Here is an 18,775-nt window from a genome sequence, read left to right as displayed (position 1 = left end):
CGCCAGGCCAGGTTTTCTCAAGCCAATATAGAACATGGAGAAGAGTTGCGTGCACCCTGTATCTGAAGTAGCCCAGAACTGCTTACTTTGGTTCTGTAGATGCAGCCAGGTAAACGAAGGTAAGAACTGGGAAGAAGCCTGCTTTGGACTTGTGTGTGATAACTCAGCCATGAGGAGTACAGTCGTGCTATGCAGTTGGAGCACTATGTCAAATCCTGTCCTGGAAGCAATACTGTCAGTCTTGAATCCTTTGTACCTTTTACTATTTTTGTTTGTTTGTTGAGACAAGGTTTACTGTATCTTTGGAGCCTGTCCTGGTACTCGCTCTGTAGGCTAGGCTGAATTTGAACTCAGATCCGCCTGCCTCTGCCTCTCTAATACTGGAATTAAGGGCGTGTGCCGCCACCGCCCACTGTATGTACCCTTACTCTTTTGAAGCTTGAGGTGGAGCTGGGTGATATCTCTCAGCATTCACACATAGTAGGCCCACATTGCAGAACTCAGGCTTTCTGAGGTAACTGCAACTGCTATGTACTCTCCCCTCTTCCTCCTGAAGGCCTACAGTGTCTTAGCCTGTTGGTGCTAATAGGTCACATGTCCCTGATGTAGACTTGGCACTGGATCTTGTCCTCAGCCCTAGTCTATGTGGTGGACTTACAGTTGAGTCCAGAGTGCCATGAAGGCAAAGGTCTTTGGTCATTGATGTCCATTGTCTATTAGTGGGACATCTGTTAGGGTGCTCTTTGGGGACTCAAGAGGACTAGGGGACTAAGGTTAGAGGATAGAATTTTTGTTTTCTTGAGACAGGATTTCTCTGACACTCCTAGCTGTTCTAGAATTTGCTTTGTAGACCAGACTGGCCTTGAACTCAGAGATCTGCCTGCCTCTGCCTCCCAGAGTGCCAGGATTAGAAGGTGTGTACCACCTCCCTGAGAATAGAATTTTATTACCCCATTGGTACACTGTGGGTTCATACTCCACAGTTTGGTTCATTTGACCCAGCCTTAGGCAGCAGGGAGATGAGTGACAGTCAGGGTGCTGTCCATAAACTTTAAAGTGGGAATGATGCCGACTAGGTAGGTAGGGGCCTCAAACCTTGGGAACCGGGCCAGGAACCTTGGGTGAGGCATGGACAGTTTGTTCTCAGCACCAAGCAGTGCTTGGTGTCCTGAGCAGTGGCTTTGCTCCAGCAGCGTAAGAATTACCTGGGATGTTTTTGGGATAGAAGGCAAGGTGCTTGGAAGACACCCCTGGAAAATAGTCCCTGCAAAGTGTCAATGGTCTGGGAAAAAGATTGAAACGGGAATCCTGGGACAGACAGGCCGACTGCTGCTTTTAAGGGATGGTCAGATGTGGCACCTAGAAGCCACTGGGGACTTGAATGCCTGGCTACAGGTTTCTAATACAGATAATAAAGGCAGGGTTTCCCCTGGAGGTAGAGGTAGGGTCCCTGGTGCTCTTGGCCTAGGTGCAGACTGTTGTGTAATAGTTTTCTCCAACACTAAAGCATTTAGTTTTGCAGGTAGCTCCTTAAGGGAAGTGAAGCAAACAATTCAAAATAGCTTTAGGAAGTCCACAAAACTAACCAGATTCACTAGGCCCCTCCCTGCCACGGTAAACAATAAAGGATAAGAGTGCCCCTCACAAGCTGTTCAGCCTGAGAGCACACTAGCTCCCTGGAAGAAGCAGAAGTGAGTCAAGCTTGCTGGAAGAGATCTAAGGCAACAGTAAAGGGACCTCTCCAGACCTGTTGGTTCTGTCCACTGGCTATGCAGTGTGCTCCAGGTTCCCAGCTCTGTGAGCTGTCACCCATGCTGGGAGTGGGCTTTGATGTGCAGCTGTTGAAATCATTTCTGCTCTTATAAGTAACTTCACCCATATTCCTGTAAGTAATCCCAATAAAACACACTGATTCACTAAGTTGAACTTTGGTAGTATTCATAAAATTTGGTCTGTTGTGGGTTCTGTATCTGGGGTGAGTAGATGTATGTCTCCCCAGAAGTTTTGTCACATAGCAGGTTGCACCAAGGCCTGCTGTTAGTTCTCCAGGCACAGAAAATGGGCCTCCTGATAGCTAGGAAAGGGTGCTAGTAGCAGAATCCTAGAGGCAGCCTGGGCCAGTAGGCCAGTAGCTGGCATCCCTGGCATGTCTCAGTCCCTCCCCCATGCTTTCTGACCAGTGAAGAATTAACTTGCTGATATTTTGCTGTTATCTTTCAAATGTTTTCTCAAAAGACAAGGGACCAGAAAGAGGCTTGGCAGGTAGAAGTGTTAGCAACCAAGCCTGAGGACTCGAGTCCAGTCCTTAGGACTCACGAGTGGAAAGAGAACCAACTCCTGAAAGCAGTTCTCAGACCTCTACATGCCTACAATGGCATGTATGCCCAAGCACACACACATATTTAAATAAATGTAATAATAAATCTGCTTCCAAAAGAGATGAAATTAGCTGACCAGTGGTGGTACACGCCTTTAATCCCAGCACTCGGGAGGCAGAAGCAGGTGGATCTCTGAGTTTGAGGCCAGTCTGGTCTACAGAGCGAGTTCTAGGGCAGCCAACACTGCACAGAGAAACCCTGTCTTGGGATGGAAAAAAAAGTGAAATTGTACTTTAATTCTGCTTTATTCATTTTTTTCTTTTATATGGCCATTGACTAGTGACCCACAGGATGGATGAACATAGATCAGTTTGACCAGTTCTGCAGGTCTGGCCAAGGTGTGCCATGTATGTGCTCTGCTTTGTCTTGGGCATCTTTCACAATGGTGCTTCTCTTCTGCTAAAGCTACAGGCTTGGCTGGGCTAGGCCAGTGTTTCTCAGCCTATGGGTCATGACCCTTCCACAGCAGATATTTACATTACAGTTCATAACAGTAGCAAAATTGCAGTTAGGAAGTAGCAACAAAAGTAATTTTATCTGTGGGGGGAATCACTGTAACTTGAAGAACTGTATTAAAGGTTCAAACATTAGGAAGGTTGCGAACCACTGAAATAGGCTAACACTCTACCGCAGGACTCCAATCCAGTGTTTTACAGTTTCTATGTTTTACGTTTGTGGGACACAACTGTCAATGGTCTTACTTTCTAAAAGTATACATTGACTAATGAAACAAACGCTGAAATTACTATTTTGAGGCAAGATTTCTCATAGCCCTCTCTGGCCTCCAACTTGCTGTATAGTCAAGGATTACTTTGAACTAACCTTCATGCCTCTATTTCCCAAGTGCTGGGATTACAGATGTGCACTGCTACATCCAGCAAATTAAAGAAAAAAAAATCCAGTCGCGGGGATTTAAAGCAAGTGAGACGGGCTGGAGAGATGTCTCAGAGGTTAAGAGCAATGGCTGCTCTTCTAGAGGTCAATTACCAGCAACTATGTGGTGGCTCACAGACACCTGTAATGAGATCTGGTGCCCTCTTCTGGCATGCAGGGATACATGCAGACAGAACACTGTACAAAATAAATAAATCTTTAAAAAAAAATCATGTGAAACAAGTGTCCCACCTACCACTGAGCTATATGTAGTCCCAGCTGAAATATCTTTTAATTGTTTTTTGTTTGTCTAAATTTTGGTTGTTTTTGTGTGTGTGGGAGCCAAAATCATAGTGTATGTGTAGAGGTCAAATGAAGGCTTGTGAGAGCAGGCTCCTTCCACCATGCGTATTCCAGGGATCGGGTTGTGGCTTGTATGCCAAATGCCTTTCTCAGATGAGTCATCTTGATGGCCCCCCCTCCCCCTCCCCACTTTCAGATAGTCTCACCATGTATCCCACCCTGGCCTCAAACTCATGATCCTCTTGTATCCTGGCTGCTGTAATAACAGATGTGCACCACCATGCCCAGCTAAAGTCTCTGTGTAATGTCACTATGTCATCAGCAGCTTTCGGTGTCTAGCTCTGGGCAGACTGAGTCAAACACACAGAGTCCTACCCTCCCTTGGACATGTAACAATTCCTGTGTGTGTCCTCAGACTTGCACAAGACAAGGTGTGTGTGTGCTCTTAGTCCCTACCACTGCGTGCTCGTTTGGAGCTGGTGATAACGACAGTGAAGTGTAGGCACGGATTTTTGCTTTATTTTTTTGAGACAGGGTTGCTCTGTGTAGTCCTAGTTGTCCTGAAACTCTGTAGACCAGGCTGGCCTCAAACTCACTGAGATCCACCAGCCTCTGCTTCTCAAGTGCTGGGATTAAAGATGTGCACCAGCACCGCACAGCGTGCTTTGCCTTCTATTCTGGCAGTAGTTGGCAGATATTTGGTAACGGACTGAGACTACCAGACTTTCCTAAAATGACTTGACCATTCCTACAAACAGCCTTATTGCCAGATCATAATTTTGAGTCCCTGTAGTTACAGACCTGGATCAACTTTGCCAGAACATAGATTGTTAATAAATTGATCCCCTAATAATTTAGTCTCCTTCCTCCATGCACATGGGACTGCTATATCCCCTTGTCACCTGTGTCCCCAGTCCCCCCTGGAAGCTCTAATATCATCCTTTAATGACTGAAAACATCAGAGCAGCCCTTACTTACCCAGGAGGGAGTGATATGACCTCATGCCTGAACACATGACTGCCCTGAACACAGTTGGGGATCAAGGAATGGCTGTGAGGCAGGGAATGGCTGTGGGGTGGTCATTTGCTGTCACATATTATATAAGAAGAATTAGGGATTTTTCAAACAGCTATAATTCATATTTTTATATAATTTTAATGAGCATTTTTGTATTCACAGCTTGAATGTTTTCTTCTTTTTGGTAGCGATGGCATCCAGAGTCTCTGCTTTCAGCTGCACACAGGCCTGTTTGGTTTGCTTTTACCAGTAGCAGTGAGACTGGTTGCCCAGAACTTAGGAAAAATCACTGTTTGAAAAGGCATTGTCCCATGGTGTTGGTGGCACTCACCTTTAATCCCAGCACTCGGGAGGTAGACGCAAGCAGATCTCTGAGTTTGAGGCCAGCCTGGTCTACAGAGTGAGTTCTAGGACAGCCAGTGCTATGCAGAGAAACCCTGTCTCCAAAAATCAAAACCAAAACCTTAAAGCCCACCCCCAGTGACATACCTCCAACAAGACCACACCCACTCCACCGAAGCCACACTTTCTAATTCTTTTTTTTTTTTTAATTTTTTAATGATTTCTTTAACTTTATTTTATGTGCATTGATGTGAAGGTGTCAGATCTTGTGGAATTGCATTTTCAGACAGTTGTGAGCTGCTATGTGGGTGCTGGGAATTGAACCCGGGTCCTCTGGAAGAGCAATCAGTGCTCTTAACTGCTGAGCCATATCTTCAGCCCCACACACTTTCTAATTCTTACAAATAGCTCATTATCTGGGGACTAAACATCTATTTATTAACTATATTAATAGTGTATTAACTGGGGAGCCTCTGGGGGCCATTTTCATTCAAACCACCACAATGGAGGTGCCTCTCCTATTTATCTCCCACCTGATAAGATCTCCCTCTGTGCACCTCTCTCTGCTCTTCCAACAAGGATAGGTGTCACACCAACTGTCCCACTATGACTTCAACAAATGCACCCGCATGGAGCCCGTTTCTAAATAAGCCATACATTCCGAGGTTAAATGGGTTAGGACCAAGCATGTCTTGTGGGAGACGGGTCAGTCCACAGCAATCTCCTGCCAGGAGCCAGAAGGTCTCCACAAGGGCCCCACTATCAACATTGTCCTTCATGTCTTTGTGCCCTTCTCCCTCTTGGGTAGAAACACACATGTAACACCCAATTCTGTGTTACCCCCTCGGTAGAGTTTGCGTGTCACTGTACCATACATGAGTCGGGCAAGGGCCTGGAGATTGAAAGAACACACAAGAGACCTGGGTCATTTGAAAGGAGATCAGCCAAATGCCGTTTATTCAACTTTGGGGAAATCCTTATACACCTGGCTGCTGCACAAGGATTTCCGCCCAGGCAGGTGGGAAATTACCATACCAAAGATGAAACAATGCCCTACAGCTAATCACCAGGTGAGGCAAAGGGAGCACAGAAACAATGTTTTAGCTGACTGACCAGAAACTCCTCAAGGTGCACCCCAAGAGCAGGGGCAGACCTGGGCCCTACACACACACACACAGACACACGCACGCATGCACGCGCGCCCACAGAGATGAATGGCTAGATAAAGGAAACTTGTTGAACTTCATGAGGTGGTGTCAGAGTCTTCCCAAAGACATAGATCTGTGTCTCCCAACCCTTGGTTGTGTCTATTTTTTATTCATTTGTTTATTTTAAAAATTTAGTATACTTGTGTGAATGCGTGCACACATGCATGGGAAGGCAATGTCCACAGAAGTCGGAAGAGGGTATTGGATCTCCCGGAGCTGAAGTTACCATGTGCTTGTGAGCCACCATATGGGTACTGGGAGCCCAACCCAGGTCCTCTGCAAGAGCAGCAAGCCCTAGTAAGTGCTGAGCCATCTCTCCAGACCCTGTCTAAATTAAAAATAAATAAATCAGGTAGTTAAACTGTTGGAAATTTTCTTCAAAGGTCTCTTGCTAACCTGGGGCAGGTTTGAGACAGGGGGTAATTTCAAGTTCAGACATCTTTGCACTTTGCTCACGTTTTCAGGCCAGAGGGTGACTGCTCTTCACCAAGGACTCTTAGGGGCCCGGAGAGAAATGACTCAGTGGTAAGAATCCCTGCTGCTCTTGTAGAGAACCTGGGTTTGCATCCCAGCACTCGTATGATGGCTCACGAGCATCTGTAACTCCAATTCCAAAGGATCCCATGTCCTCTTCTGGCCTCTCTAGGTGCTGTACTCGTGTGGCATACACACAGAGTCACACATACACGTAAGTAAAGTGAAGATTAGAAAGAGAGCTCTCAGGCTGGGGACATGGCTCAGAGGATCCCATGCCCTCTTCTGGCCTCTCTAGGTGCTGTACTCGTGTGGCATACACACAGAGTCACACATACACGTAAGTAAAGTGAAGATTAGAAAGAGAGCTCTCAGGCTGGAGACATGGCTCAGAGGTTAAGAGCACTGGCTGCTCTTTCAGAGGTCCTGAGTTCAACTCCCAGCAACCACATGGTGGCTCACAACTATCTATAATGAGATCTTGTGTCCTCTTCTGGCCTGTAGGCATACATGCAAATAGAACAACACTATGTTTAATAAATAAATAAATCTTTAAAAATTTATAATAATATATAAATAAATCTTAAAAAAAAAAAAGAGAAAGAGAGCCCTCTGTATGCTTACTGGAATGGCGTGAGCCCAGAACACTGACAACATCTAATGTCTAAGAGGATGCAGGTAATGGGAACTCTCTTTACAACTTGGAGAACTGAGTGGTTTCTCAGAAAACTAGGCATAGTCTTTCTGCCTGATTTAGTGGTCACATTCCTTTATAGTTACCCCCAATGAGCTGCAACTACTTCTAAACAAAATCTTCCATGTGGCTATTGAGAGGAACTTTTTCATAACTGTCCAATGCAGCAGCAACCAAGCTGTCCTTCAGTATATGAAAAGATAAGCCATGGTGTATCTAGAAACAATATTAAGCAAAGAAAAGAACCAAGCAGCTGGGCTGGGGAGATAGCTCCGGGGAAAGAGTGTTCGCTATGCAAGCGTGAGGGCATGAGTTCCAATCCCTGGAACCTACAGAAAAAGCTGGGCGTGGTTGCACATGCTTGTAAACTCAGTGCTGGCAGCAGTGGGGCAGAGGAAGGTTGCTGGGGCTCACATGTCTCCAGTAGAAAAATGAAGAACTCCAGGTTCAGTGAGCCTGTCTCTAGAACAGGTAGAGAGAGAGAGTGATACAGTAGGCTGCTGAATGTCCTCTTCTGACCTCTGGATGTTCTTATGGGCATGTGCACACCACACATACACACACACACACACCACCACCACCACCACCACCACCACCAACAACAACAACCACAAAACCCACTCAACAATCAAGCCAAGAAAAACAGGAAGGAACCTTGAGTGGACCTCAAGGCTCTTGGGACCCCTTTCCTCCTACTGGGTTGCCTCGTCCAGCCTTGAGAGGAGCATTTGTGCTTGGTCTTATTGAATCTTGTTATGCTGGGTTAGGTTGATATCCCTGGGAGTCCTGCTCTTTTCTGAAGGGAAACAGAGGAGCAGTAGATCTGGGGAAGACCACGTGGAAGGGGAATGGGAGGAGTGGAGGGAAGGGAGGCTGCGGTCTGGATATATTGTTTAAGAGTAGAAAGAAAAACACTAAAAACAAACAAGCCAGGTGTGGTGGTGCACACCTTTAATCCCAGCACTTGGGAGGCAGAGACAGGCAGAGCTCTGTGAGTTCAAGGCCAGCCTAGTCTGCATATCCGAGTTCCAGGTTAGCTAGGGCTACACAGAAACTCTGTCTCAAAAATCAAAACAGAACAAAACAAACAAACAAACAAATGCCAATGTGAAGAGGCTGTGATTCCAACTCTGCCACATTCCACCCACAATGAGGTTCTGAAAAGGCAGATCCGTAGGGATATCGTTCATGGGAGCAGCCGCCAGGGAGGTCAGGAGTGAGCAGGTCAAGCACAGAGGACCCCAGGAGCAGGGCAACCCACACTCCATAAAGCTGCAATGATGGACAACATCCCCTCACAGCACAGAAGGCACAGGGTCATCTAACGTAACATACGTGCCCCTGAGAAAGAGCGCTGATGGATGGACACATGGTAGCAGGGAGCCAGGGAACCCAGGAGGGCTCTACTCTGCATGTAATTTTTCTATGACCCCGAGACTGCTCTAACAGTTAGTTCTGTTTCAGATAATAAGTTTTAACTGCATCTAAACCTATTAGGGAGACAGCTGTCAACGGGAAAAAGATGAGTGTCTTTTGTTGGACAATTTGTTAGCAAAACTGATTTGCAAAATTTATTCTTTGAATCTTGCTCAAGCCATCTCAGAAGCAAGTACTACTTGCTGTAGCTGTTAGCATGGACAGTTATACCATCTGAGTTCATATAAAGGAGCCAGAAGCCTCAGCACATCTGCCCAAAGCTAAGACTACGAGCGAGTTTTGGAAACACGGTCTCACTATGGAGTGCCTGCTGGCACTAGACTCAAGATCCTCCTGCCTCAGTCTCCCCAGTGTTGGGATTATCACCAAGTGCCACCACACAGTGGAGAGTTCACTATTTTAAACACTTGAGAGTCTTGGATTGTCTACCACTAATTTGGCACTTTGAAAATGCTCCTGGGTGGGGTTGGGGCAGTGGCTCAGTGGTTAAGAGCACTAACTGCTCTTCTGGAGGATCCGGGTTCTATCCCCAGCACCCATATGGCAGCTCACAACTGTGTGTTACTCCAGGGGATCTGACACCTCATACAGACATAAATGAAAAAAAAAATCATTAAAGAAAGAACATTTCTAATGTTGGGCAGTGATGGCACACATCTTTAATTCCAGCACTTGGGAGACAGAAAGAGATGGATCTCAAAAAAAAAAAATACTGCTCTAAATTATTTGTGATGTGAGTCTATTTACAGAAGCCTGACAGGGAGATGTGTCTGGCAGATGAGTTGACAGGAGAGGATGTATCTGAGCCATTAAGAGAGAGCTGAGCTGTCGGTTCGCTCACTTGGAACAAAAGAAACCTGGCTGGGGAGTTGGTTCAGTTGGCAAAGAGCTCGCCACACAAGCGTGAGGTCCTGAGTTTGATCCCAGAGCACACATATACCAGCTAGGAGCAGTGTACACGTTTGTAATTAATCCTGGTTCTGAGAAGGCGAATACAAGAGGATCTCTGAGGCTCGCAGGCCAACCAGACTGAAGACTCCTTGGTAGGCTAATGAGAGACTTTGTCTCAAAAAAAAAAAAAGTATGTGTATGGGGTTCTGCAGATATAGCTCAGTCAGCAAGAGTGCTTGTAAGCATGCATAAGGCCCTAGGTTTGATCCCTAGTGCTGCATAAACCAGATGTGCATGTGCAGATGTGCAATCCCAGTACTTAGGGGATAGAAGTTCAGAAGTTCAAAAGCAGCCTGGACTACATGAGACTCAATAATAGCAATAACGATAATAATAGATAAAACAGCAGCAACAATAACAACAATAATAATGGGGCTGGAAAGATGTCTCAGCATCTAAGAGCACTTCCTGTGCTTCAAGAGAGCTGGAGCTCTCGTCCCTGCACCCACATTAGGGTCTCATACCTGCCTGCAACTCTGGCTCCAGGGACCGGGACTCCCTCTTCTGGCCTCTACAGGTACTGCACTCACATGGTATGCACTTACACAGACACATACATGTAAACGAAAATAAAAATAAATCTTTTGTTTGTTTGTTTTGTTTTTTTCGAGACAGGGTTTCTTTGTGTGACAGCTCTGGGTGTCTTGGAACCTGGTCTGTAGACCCAATTGACCTTGAACTCCCAGAGATTCTCCTGCCTCTGCTTCCCAAGTGCTGGGATTAAAGGTGGGTTTCCCAACCACCTGGCCTAAAAATAAAATCCACAAAAACAAAGTGGGCCCAAAGAGATGGCGTAGAAGATAAAAGTGACTGCTGCAGAGGCTGACAGTCTGAGTGGGATCCCTGGACCCCACACGGTGGGAAAAGAGAAGTGGATCTGGGCGGTTGTCCTCTGACCTCTGCGTGTACATCATGGCACAGTGCCCCCTCCCCCCATAAATAAATGCAGTTAGAACAGACAAGGTGTATAGCTCCCAAAGACAGATGCCTGAGGCTCTCATTTAGCCTACACACACGCATGTATACACACCCTCACTCAGGAAAAGCAAAGAGACTCAGTATATTTCCGGCAAACACCTAAGAACGAGGCCACGCTGCTTCCCAGGGCCTCTCTCTAGCAGCGTGGTGCCTATCACACAGGATTGGGTCAATAAAATTCACAGCATATATTTTTTGAAACCAGCCAATATAGATAGTGCATTTTAAATGCAGCGTGTGGTAGGTTCACAGTGTGCAAGCACAGCTGCCAGTCCCTGACACATCCACCCAAAGGAGGCTTCATAAGTCAGTCCCCTGGCCCAGTTTCTTATCTCTGCTTCTGAGTCCCTCTAGGTCTAGATGTTTTGTCACCATGGGGCAACCCAGTGAATGTCTGCTGCTGTCCCTCAGTCACACATCCAAGACTTGTGGTTTTTTGTTTGTTTGTTTGTTTGTTTTGTTTTCCTTTCTTTTTATGGCTGAATACTGTTCTGTTGTGTGGCTAGACCCTTCCTTGTTGTCCACTCCTCACCTGGTGGAGGTTTGGACTGTGTCCACCTTTTGGCTCTTCGAACTAGGGGATCTGCAAACACTCTGCAAACACTCATAAGAGTGTTTTTATTTTTTAATACTTATTTATTTATTTATTTATTTATTATGTATACAGTGTTCTGCCTGCATGTACACCTGCAGGCCAGAAGAGAGCACCAGACCTCATTACAGATGGTTGTGAGCCACCATGTGGTTGCCGGGAATTGAACTCAGGACCTTTGGAAGAGCAGGCAGTGCTCTTAACCACTGAGCCATCTCTCCAGCCCCTCACAGGAGTGGTTTTTGTTTTTCTTTAAACTTGTTTTAAATTCTTTAAGATCTTGGATAGGAATAGGATGGTTCGTTCTTATGGGAATTCCAGCCTCAACTTACTATTTATGTAGTGTGTGTGTGTGTGTGTGTGTGTGTGTGTGAATGCATGCATGTTGAGGTCAGAGGACAAGCTGCAGGAACCAACTCCCTTCTTCCACCATGTGTGCTCTGGGGATCAAACTGAGGTCGTTAAACTTGGAGGCAAGCACCTCAACTTGCTGAACCATCTTGCTGGCCCTTTCCTTTTCTTATTTATTATTATTAAAGCTTTATTTTTTTATTTTCTGTGTATGGATGTTTTATCTTCACATCTGTCTGTGTACCTAGTGTGTGCCTGGTGTCAGAGGGGATTTCTGAGAACCAGAGTTACAAATCGTTGCTGGGAATCGAACCTGGGTCTTCTGGAAGAGCAGCGGGTGCTCCTAACTGCTCAGCCATTTCTCCAGTCCCATGAAGAAAAGGTTCATTTTTGCCTCATGCTTTGAGGATACAGTCCATCATGGCGGGGAAAGGATGGCAGCGGGAGCGTGAGGCATCCGGTCACGTGGCATCCACGGTCAGGGGCAGAGAGATGGATGCTGGGGCTCATCTCACTTTCTCCATCGTCTTCAATTGGGGATACCAGTACGGGAAGGACACTGATGCCCACATCTGTGGGTGTGGCTTCCTTCCTCAGCGAATCCTCTCTGTCTCCCTTGCAGGCATGCCCAGAGATGTCTCCTAGGTGCCTCCAAATCCCAACAAGGGGACAGGGAAGGTGAACCATCACGGAGCGTTATTTGAAGTAGAAGCTGTTCAATTGGAACCTCCAGCGGGGTCTGGTTCGGGAAACCCCATTTCTGTCTCTCTCTCCAAACCCCATCCACTCAGAGAATCTCCGAACAAAGAAAAGGGGTCCAAAAGCCCACGCATTCTTGGTGGCTACTGCAGCTTCCTCCCCTGAAGTTGCCAGCGGCCCAAGTCCCCACTTACGCGCTCAGCTTTTGATCCAAACCCAGCTTGTGGAAGACAAATCATCACTCCTTGCCTGCAGCCTATAAAACTTTCCTACCCTGGCTCTCTGCGAGACTTCTCGGGCCTCGAACTCTGGGACCAGAGAACCTGTCAGGCTGCTTTGCTTGATATACCTGTTGATATATTTTTTCAATTCAGTTTGACCTGGCTTACTGCATCGGGAGAAACTTAATATGGGAGGTGGGCCGAAAACCCTAGAAGCTATTTTAATTTAAAGATTTAAAGTCCACTTAAGTTTTTGTCAAGCCTTCCAATTTTTGTTTGTTTGGTTTTTTTTTTTTTTTTTGGTTGTTCTAGAAGACTTTGGACTTCATACAGCCCCTCTGTGGCATAATTTATATTAAGTTTATACAGGGTCAAGTACAAGAGTCTTTTTTTGTGTGTAGATAGCCCGCCGATCAATTTGTTGAAAATAAGTTCTTTTGTGCACTGTATTACCTTGACATCTTGCCAAAAATCCACTGACAAAACACATGCAGGTCACTGTCGGACTCATCAATTCTGGGTTGATGTTCTTCAGGTGACCTGACACTGTCACCCCAGCATCTCTGATTCATGTGGCTTATTCCTTGGTGTTTGAGAAGCTAAACGTTCAAGCTTTTCTTCTGTGAATTTACTGATTCAGGTCCTTGTGACCACCTTTATTTAACTCATTTAACTCTAGTGACCCCCGTGCTCCAAGCACAGCCTCAGCGTGTGCTGGAACTTTGGCATATGGAGGTGGGGGAGCAGAAACATCCATTCTTCCACGGCTTGTTGGACCCAGCCCCCAGTTCCTTTCCTGCCTTCTTGACCTCTCCCGACAACACTTAGAGGCAACACCTGGCGTTCAGCAGTTCTTCTGACGCTGGTCAGAAAGTGAAATCGGATTCTGAACAATCCCCGCATTTAACTCCCACTTCACAGACAGTATGGAGTCAGAGGTCTCGGCTGCATTGCATCAGGCAAGTCCAGAATTCAGGAAGCATAACAGAACAGCCTGAAACAAAACAAGGAAGGACAAGGGCACTTTAGAGCTCACACACTTGGAAGCCCTGTAGAGCATCCTGGTCCTAACAAACTAAGGGAGATATTTGCTGCATAGTTTTTTTAAAAAAATTTTCATTTGACTAATGGTTCTCAGGATTTACACTCTTCTGTGTGACAGATTTTTGTGCCTACTTTTCTTAAGTATGAACATTGAAGTAAGCAATGTGTTTATTCCCTCATCCATCTTCCCTGACAGCTTTCATGGTCATAGATGATTGATAGATGTAAAGATGTAGTGCTTCGGTCCCGATGGCACAGTGGTAATTTCTTGATTCTATGGTTCTTGAGCTTGTTAACTGTGATTCTTCTAAAGAACAGCTTTTCTACATTAACCACTTGGTAACCCTGACGCAAACCCATACAGGGCAGGCATAGTTAATACCGGTACTTTCTTACTAATAGTGATGGGTAGATAATCTTCATTGCCAGCTTGACTGGGTTTGGAGTCACCTGGGAGACACACCTCTGTGTGTGTCTGTGAGGTGTCTCTAGAGAGGTTTAATGGAGGAGGGGGCATCATCCCATAGACTGGGATGAGAAGGAGACTGAATAAAAAGGAGAGAATGAACTGAGCATCAGCACCCATCTCTCTGCTTCCTGACTGTGGATGCCACGTGACCAGGCACCTCGTGTTTCCACCATGATGAACTATATACTCAGACCATGACTCAAATAAACCCTGCCTTTCTTAAGTTGCCTTTGTTAGGCATTTTTTTTTTGTCAGCACAACGAGAACTCACTAACATATCAGCTTTGAGAAGAATTGACTCGGTACGCAGTTTCCGGGATGGCCAGTGAGCGTTTCCCATGGCGGCATCATTAGAGGGGCATAGATTCTTACATCTTGGCTGTGTTTTGATATAGCGAAGCCATTATTTTCTTCTTTATGGTTGAATGCTCTCTCTTGGGCCATCGGGGACCCATCAAATTGGTTTCTATGCCATTTTGCTCTGGCTTTTTCCCCCTTTAATGTATTTTTTTGCTTCCAGGCATGACAGAGCATCATCTTGATCTCTGGCTCCAGACCTCGTTAGAGACTTCTGCAGTTAGTGTCAGCTTAGAAGGAGGAGGAAGCCTGTGGTGCCAGGGCTGCTCATTCTTGGTCTGTCATTGCCACTAGACTGCTTGATTGACAGACATAAGAAGTGGGTATTATTCTCCGAAAGGGAAAATTAATCCTCAATTTCCAAATAAAAATTAAGAATGCACAGGTTTCACTTAATGTTTCTGAGGCTCTATTTACATCTTTATGTGTTTCCCACGTATTTGTTACTTTGTGTGTGTATGATGTGTGTGTGTGTGTGTGTGTGTGCAGATGTGAAGAGGACAGCTGTGGGAGCCAGAAAGAAGGGAGAAGGGGGAAGAGGAAAATGTAAACACATATTGGTGCAGATGTGTGTAGAGAATCCATGCATAACTCGTATCTCCTCTTTCTTTCCTTTTTGATTTTTTTGAGACAGGGTTTCTCTGTGTAGCCCTGACTGTTCTGGAACTCCCTCTATAGACCACAGAGACCCACCTGCCTCTCACCTCTGAGGTCTGGGGTTAAAGGCAAGCGCCACTACTGCCAGGCTGTATCTCCCATTTCTTATAAGATAGGCATTCTGTCTTTGACCCACCACAGCCGTCTGAAGACCTTTGAACTCATTTGCATAAGCCTCCTAGGGGAACATTTTACGTGGAACACTGCAGGACCTGCGCGAATGGGGGCTGTTTCCAGGATTTGGTGGTGGGGGTCTAGTGGGGGTGAAGCATCTCTACCTGTTGATCTAATCTCTCTTTGTTTAAAATCTCTAAGTTTATGAGTGCATGCTGGGGCCAAGAATTCAAAGGGCTAAGGCCTACGGCCATGTTACCCTTAATGCGCCCAATCTCAGCAAAGGCAAAGGCCTACTGAGCTTTGGAAATGACTTCCTGATTCCTTCATTTAGGGTCCTGCCCACTTCCATTCTCACCAGCAATGCTTTCTGCAGGTTCAAAAATCTGCGTACATCAAGTTCCCTTACTGGGGCCAAGGTATATTAGCCTTACATTCTGCTAAATAAAGTGGCATTCGGCTCCTGATGAATGAAAAAAAAAAATCTGCGTACAATTCTGGTCAGTCCTGATGGCTCACGGCTTTAGTCTCAGTGGCTGGGAAGCCTAGACGGAAGGACCACTGTCTATTTAGGCATGGGCTAAATAGCAAAGTTCCAGGTCAGCCCAGGGTACAAAATGAGATCTGCCTCAGCAAAACAAAACACACACGCACACACACACACACACACACACACACACACACACACACACACAGAGTTTAAACATTTCCCACAACAATGTACATTTTCTTGAAGAATGAGAAGCTATGACAATATGCCCCCCGTAGTCCCCCTAGCCCCCCTAGCCCCCCAGCCCCCTGTAACCCCCCGTAACCCTCCCACAACCCCCTTCATCTCCCCCCCCGCCCCATAACTGGAACAGTTCTCTGGGCTGCCTTACTCCTGCCTCTGGGACGAGGTGCCTTTGCTCCTGTGCTCCGGGCCAGGCCTTGACTCATCACAGGCCCTGGATTTTAGAACCTGCCTAAAGTCACACGTTGTACTTTCAGGCATGCGCTGTTAGTGAACGAGACAGAACAGGCCTCTTCTCTGAGTGTGCTTGTGTTTGGGGGAAGGTGAGCGTGTGTTCGACTATGGGTGTGAATCCCTCCGAGTGTCAGCCTGTGTGTAAATGTGTGTGTGTGTGTGTGTGTGTGTATGCCAAGGGCTCAGCATGTCTTACAAAGTCCTTCCATAAGGTAGAAACCAACCTCTGTTTCATGTGTTTCATGTTCCAGGACTTTTACATTTATTACTGTTTTTAAAATATTTATTTTATGTGCGTGTGTATGCACCGGGGTGTTTGTATGTCCACCATGCACATGTGTGGTGAGCCCACAAGTATTAAACAGTAAATGGACAGCTGACAGAGCTATTGGACTATCCACGGGATATATGTATGCATATACGTATATATGTATATATGTATATATATGTACATATGTACACTCCACCCGGAGAACCTGTTTTTGCAGAGTTGCAGGAACATCTGTCCTTTGGATAAGTCACCGTCAATTCTGCAAAACTCTTGTGAAATCATGGCATTTCTCCCTTCTATGGTATCCCAGCAGAGTATCAGTGTATAAACCTGACTTTTCCTGTAGGACAACTGCGTACCTCCCCCCACACCGTGGAGACTTGGCGTGAAAAGGATTCAGTTAAGTCCTTGTTCTTGTAGCCAAAATCTACATAAAAATGCTCCCCACAAACTTCCTTTATTGACAGTGGTCACTGATAAGAAAGGAACCTCACACAGGAGGCAGTATGTCTGCTCTATCAGCAGACTCAGGAAGGTGTCATCTACTGGTCTGCTCTAAACTAGTTACTAGTATTCTGTATTTACCCTTCACCTCGGTTTCAATTATCATAGGATCGTAGACAGGAGATTAGCTGTTTATACAGGGAAAAGGCCCAGTTGCTAAAACTAGCTTCAGAGAGAAAAATTCTCACTCGGGCACCTTACTGGAGTCAAAAGCAGGGTCCCCAAAAGAGATTCCTTTTAACTCAACCGGACAGATGCTAAGGCAGATCAAGCCCACAGGTTAGCACAGATACCAAGGCTGTGTTTCCAGCCGCGGGGGAACGTCACAGCCACGCCCCCTCTGAGACCTTGTGACTCTGTGAACAAGCATGCTTGATACTATTGTTACAGCCTATGGGACTGCTTCTTTGTCTGTGTGCCTGTATAAACTGAAAGCGTACCCTTAGCCTTATGCCCTTACACCCTTACCCTTACGCCTGACGCCTTTATACCTTATGTCCCTATGCTGCTTCTTCTTTTTCCTTCTTTCATCTTTCCCCAAGAAATAAAGATACATGCCGGAAAAACGTGCCTAAGTCAGTCAGTTTGTTCTACCTCTCAGATCCCCTTCCCAAGCCAGTCTTCACGTGTAGTAGAAGTCCTATTCTGAGCCCTGAGAGAGTGCTGAGCAGGACTCAGTAACCCTCAATATGCATGCAGTATCCACAGAGTCCAGAAGAGGGTGTCAGCTTCTTTTCTCTCTCTCTCTCTCTCTCTCTCTCTCTCTCTCTCTCTCTCTCTCTCTCTCTGTCTCTCTCTCTGTCTGTCTCTCTCTCTCTCTCTGTCTCTCTCTCTGTCTCTCTCTCTCCCTCTCCCCCTCCCTCCCTTTCTCCCTCCCTCCTTTCTTTTTCTTTTCTTTTTTTTTTTTTTTTTTTTTGAGACAAGGTCATACTTTGTAACCCTGGCTGGCCTGGGGTTTGCTATGTAGACCAGGGTGGCCTCTCTCCCGAATGGAATGCCACCATTCCAGGCTAGCTGGTATTCTTGACCACTGAGCCATCTTTTTTCTTCTGCTTGTTTCGTCAGTGCAGTGATGGGGCAGCTTTGTCTGAGGAAGGTCTTAATCTTAACCTTGTTCAGGGACTACCGGGGAGAGAGGGTGTCTTTGTAGGCTGTGTGCTTACATCTACCTGGGCACACTGTATCTTTTTCTGATGAGAGCAGACTTAGTAGGAGGCCACAGCGGCAATACCAGTCCTACTGTGTTGCGAGAGATACACATTTTTTTTTCTGCTCCTCGTCCTTTTAACAGGAAATCAGCCAATATTTGACAATAATCAAGGCTAGCAAAATTCCAGTGCGGGAAGCTCTTCAGTATGCTATAGGAGTGCCTCTTTAAGTGAGGATTATTGGGATTAGGCGTAGCCATTCGGATCTACTTAAACAAGGACTGGCGTTTCAGAGTGGAGATGTGACATGTTTCGTACTAAATGCCATCGAGCTACTAACCGAAATGATGTGCAGATTCCTGGAACGAGCCCAAAGCGAACTGCATGAATCTGGAAGGCTCGTCCCCCGCTCTGAAGAACTACAGCTTATTCTTCAACACACACTTGATTCTAACAGCACAATCACCAGAAGAGATTAGAGCAGAAATATTTGTAAGCCTCATCAGTCTCCCGGAGGGCCCTTCCAGCGTCTCGAGTGCTCACATTAGTCTCTGTTCACCAGTTAGGAGTGATGGTGTCCATCTCCGCTTGCCGCGGCTCTCGTTCTGTGGACCTCGGCTTCTTGATGATGCTGTGGGTCTAGGATAGCTCTAAGGCACGGCTGTCCACCCTGGTTAGCAGTCAGGGAGGCCAGGAGGAGTAAGCCCTGAGATGTCCAACTCGTGG

The sequence above is a fragment of the Myodes glareolus genome, chromosome 2 (assembly GCF_982192425.1).
Source record: "Myodes glareolus chromosome 2, mMyoGla1.1, whole genome shotgun sequence".
Taxonomy (NCBI): domain Eukaryota; kingdom Metazoa; phylum Chordata; class Mammalia; order Rodentia; family Cricetidae; genus Myodes; species Myodes glareolus.
The sequence above is the reverse complement of the archived record's forward strand: the minus strand, read 5'-3'. Positions refer to the sequence as shown.